Source organism: Ascaphus truei, unplaced genomic scaffold (assembly GCF_040206685.1).
Source record: "Ascaphus truei isolate aAscTru1 unplaced genomic scaffold, aAscTru1.hap1 HAP1_SCAFFOLD_1591, whole genome shotgun sequence".
NCBI lineage: Eukaryota > Metazoa > Chordata > Amphibia > Anura > Ascaphidae > Ascaphus > Ascaphus truei.
Window position 1 is genome coordinate 62,582 of NW_027454482.1, and position 4,213 is coordinate 66,794.

The 4,213-nt window shown below is 46.6% G+C and overlaps 1 long non-coding RNA gene across 1 annotated transcript; it reads left to right on the plus strand.

The window, feature by feature from the left end:
* Positions 1 to 682: 682 nt before the first annotated feature.
* Positions 683 to 3,965, plus strand: LOC142476422 (uncharacterized). Its single transcript, XR_012791662.1, has 4 exons — positions 683 to 739; positions 1,639 to 1,762; positions 2,503 to 2,588; positions 3,692 to 3,965. It is a non-coding gene; the product is annotated as an uncharacterized LOC142476422 (long non-coding RNA).
* Positions 3,966 to 4,213: the final 248 nt, after the last annotated feature.

A 4,213-nucleotide genomic window follows, 5' to 3' on the forward strand; every position in this document is an offset into this window, starting at 1 on the left:
CTAAGCAATAGCAAACCCAATGTATTGTCCCCCCCACAGATGGAGAGAATGTATTGCTTTGCACAGGGATTCCTTCCTGTGTCTTCCTGCATATAGTGAGGTGTGGCTGTGTAACCACAGGGCATTTTCCTCGTATCTGTAAGCAGTGCTGGCCGCTCAGGAATCACATTAGTTAGGAAGAATGTACAGATCCATTATAGCAAGGGTGCTCAACTCCAGTCCCGAAGCCCCCTCCCCCCCCCAACAGGTCAGATTTTCAGGATATCCCAGCTTGAGCACAGGTGGCTCAGTCGAAGCCTCTGATAGAGCCACCTGTGCTGAAGCAGGGACTGATTGAGCCACCTGTGCTGAAGCAGGGATATCCTGAAAACCGGACTTGTTGGGGGAGCTTGAGGATGGGAGCTGAGCCCCATTGCATTATAGGGAAGTGCAGAGATGAAGAGGTGCATGTTACAGTGCTCTAATAACTGGGCAGTGAGGGTCACACCTGGATGGCTCCGTCTGCTAAGCAGCCCTGGAAACACGGGCTCAGATAGCCCCATGCCTGCTGAGAGCCCAGCAGGGCAATGCATTGTGGGGCATTCTCTAACGCCACCCTATTTTGCAGAGTGGCTGTGATGGAAGATGCGAACCGCATGTCCTCAAATTCCTTGGCCATCATCTTCGCGCCCTGCCTCCTGCACTGTCCAGCCAACTATGACCTACAGACCACCCTGAAGGAGGTTTCCAAAACCATCACGTAAGGTTTCGATTATGCCGGCGTTTTTTGGTAAAATCACAGCCTAATTCAGGCGCCCGCCTGTCCCTTTCCTTCCGCCCATTCAGGGCATGTTATTTATTTGCTTCGATATGAGCTGTTGAAATATTGAAGGACCGGGAAGTCAGAATGTCGCTCCCTCCCAGGCCCAGCGCAGTCTCAAAGTTACCGTCGTGATCTGCGCTGCTGCAGATTGAGACAATCAAGGGAGCAAAATACTGTTATGCGCTAAACTCGTGTAGGTTTTATTTGGGGGGGGGGGTTTCTGCCTTAAAAGAGGTAAAATCTTCTCGAGCAATTCAGCCCGGATAGGGGCCTTGGTCGGAGGCTGCACCCGTTGTAAACGGATTAAGGGAAGGGGAGTCTAGTGGTTAATTCACTGCCTTTGAAGTGGGTGTGCAGTGCCGGCACCATGTGACCACCCAAAAACTGAGATAGTAAGCTCAGAAGACAAGCTCCTGTGTCTGACGCTGCGGTGTGTAGTACCGGATAAGACGACTTTCTCGTATGATCTGCACAGTGATTCTGTCCTATCCCCGTGGGCCCTGCTGTCGCACTTCAGAGCTGTAATCTCCCGTGTTCTCATGTTTCCATAAGAAATGGTTTTGTTTTCCAGCTAATTGACCAAGTCGCAAACTAATGGTTTCCTGCCGAAGAATTCATTGGGAATACATTTGTGGGGTTTTTAAAGGGAACTTGGGGGAAATAATGAAATAAAACGGGGTGGATATTTTGAAGACTACGGTTTGCCCATCTCAGACGGGGTTAGGGATGCCACCTCTATTCACCCCTTCCTTGCCAGAGGGGTCAGGGACTTGTTATAAAGCAAGGGTTTAAGTGGAAGGCGCTGTAACCCGATTGTCCTTGTGCTTCCCCTGTAGGTGTGTGGAGATGCTGATTAAGGAGCAGATGAGGCAGTACATACTCAAAATTAAGGAGATTGGCATGATGAAAGCAGCAGAGACACAAGCGCTGTGCAGCCTGTCCCTGCTCAAACACAACACGGTGAGTACCCCAAAAAAGCCCTGCAATGTAATGTTTCTGTGGAGGAGGCAGTCACGCAGCCCCTTCTGTGGGTGAGATTCCAGACACTCACACGGGGGAGGGGGGGGGGGGTTAGGGGTGGTGTCCCTCTAGATGTGGGGTCCCACACACACTCAGGGACCCCCTCCAAGATGGGATGGCGGAAACTCACATGGGGGCCCCCTCTGAGTTGGAATCCCAGAAACTCACACCCTTGCAGTTAGGGAGCTGCCCTTTAAAGTGGGAAGTTTCTCCTTGAGTCCCGGTCTAAAAGAACATATTGTAAGTTGGTGAAGTAGTGAGTCGTTGCTTCAGTGTTCAATGCTGGCTATAGAAGCATCTCCTGTATACGCCTGTATCCCCTTCCATGCACGGGAGGGGTTATACATAGATACATTTTTTTAATGAGTTAATTCTTGGGATATTTGTATGCAAAACCCGACTTCCACATCAGTATTCTGCTCCTTGAAGACAGTTTCTTTTTTTCTGACAGCCTTGGCCTGTACATTTAGGATTTATTTCTCCTTATGAAGGGATCCTGGTTGCTCCACACCGCCCTCTCCCTTGCACGCCTGGAATTGCTTCTCCCGCGGTTTGGAGCACAAGTTGGGTTTCCCTGTGATAAGAGTGGAATCCAATAATACTTGTCACATATTTATTTTAGTATAGCTATCAAAGTTTAATTTGACTAAATACCAATATTACATTCATTTTTTTTTTAGGTGGAATGCGCCCCGAAGGGATCTCCGTGTTCTAATATTCTCTGAATATATCCCAGGTAGCACACACCTCTCTATATTAATACTCGGTGAGTTATGTCTGTCTATCTCTCTGTCTATTTCTCAGTCTATGTGTCTGTCTGTCAGTCAGTCTGTCTCTGTCTGTGTGTCTGTCTGTGTCTCTCTGTGTGTCTGTCTCTAAGGCTCTCTTTGTGTGTGTCTCTCTGTGTGTGTGTGTGTGTTTGTGTCTCTCTCTCTCTGTCTCTTTCTTTCTGTCTCTCTGTGTCTCTCGCTCTGTGTGTGTGTGTGTCTCTCTCTCTGTCTCTCTCTGTGTGTGTCTCTTTCTCTCTCTGTGTCTCTCTCTCTGTGTTTCTCTTTCTCTCTCTCTGTGTCTCTTTGTGTCTCCCTCTCTCTCTGTGTCTCTCTGCGTGTGTGTGTCTCTCTCTCTGTGTGTGTGTGTCTCTCTCTCTGTCTCTCTCTGTGTGTGTCTCTTTCTCTCTCTGTGTCTCTCTCTGTGTTTCTCTTTCTCTCTCTCTGTGTCTCTTTGTGCCTCTTCTCTCTCTCTCTGTGTGTGTCTCTGTGTGTGTCTGCCTCTCTCTGTGTGTGTGTTAGAATCACGGCTAGGCTCCGCCCGCTGACGCGGTACACGGCGGTGCCCGCAGCGTGCGCAGACCCCTTTCTGCGCGTGTGCGCCAGCCAACCAGAACAACTTATTTAAGGAATGAATCCATAAATAAATCAATGAATTGGGCACGTATCAATGCACACCAAGGGAGGAGAATGAAGTATCAATATATCAGAAAATATTTTAATTCCCATTCAATGTTCATACCCCTTGGATGGACTGGATCTAAGGTGAAAATCCAATACATTTCTCTTCGATTGAGGAAATTAAGTCTGTCTCCTCCCCTGGTATGTGGAGACACATGTTCCAAACCAGAGAAATTAACATTAATTATACCGCCTTGCAAACAGCTTGAGAAATGTCTGGATACTGGATGAGACAGATCATGTCTTGTGATTAACCGAACATGTTCAGATATCCTAGTTTTCAAGGGTCTGATTGTACGACCCACGTAACGTTTGCCGCAACCACACCAAAGTGTGTAAACGACAAAACTTGTATGACAATTAATAAAAGTTTGAATTTTATAACAGTTTTTTGACTGTGCGCTTTTTACTTTTTTTAAAGGTCTGGCATACTGACAGAAATTACAATTGCCGCAACAGAAAAACCCCTTGGGGCTGCCACGGATATGACTACTCACTAATGGACTGAAATACACTTGGGGAAATCGATGATACAATCGTTTTAGCTTTTTTGAAGACTATTCTTGGTCCTTCTTGCAGAATACGTCTAAGATCTGCATCTAGTTTTAATATGTCCCAATGGTTTTTTTATGATGGTACGGATTTGGTTAGCTTGTTTATTAAATTGTGTAATGAATAAAGGTTTCTGAAAACCCTGTTTGATGTCTTTATTGTGAGTTTTATAACAAACTAAATATTTTCTATCAGTGAATCTAGCTTGTTCAAATGCGGATTGTATATCATCCATGGCGACCATGAGGTCCGCCACCGGACAAAATCTTGTCGCCCGTGGCGATCGGGTTTGTTGACCACTGTGTATTATACATATATAAAATCAATGTCAATCTCTCCTGAGCTTGTGTTGAACGGAGTACATTTATAGCGTGACCCATGTCATTGTCCT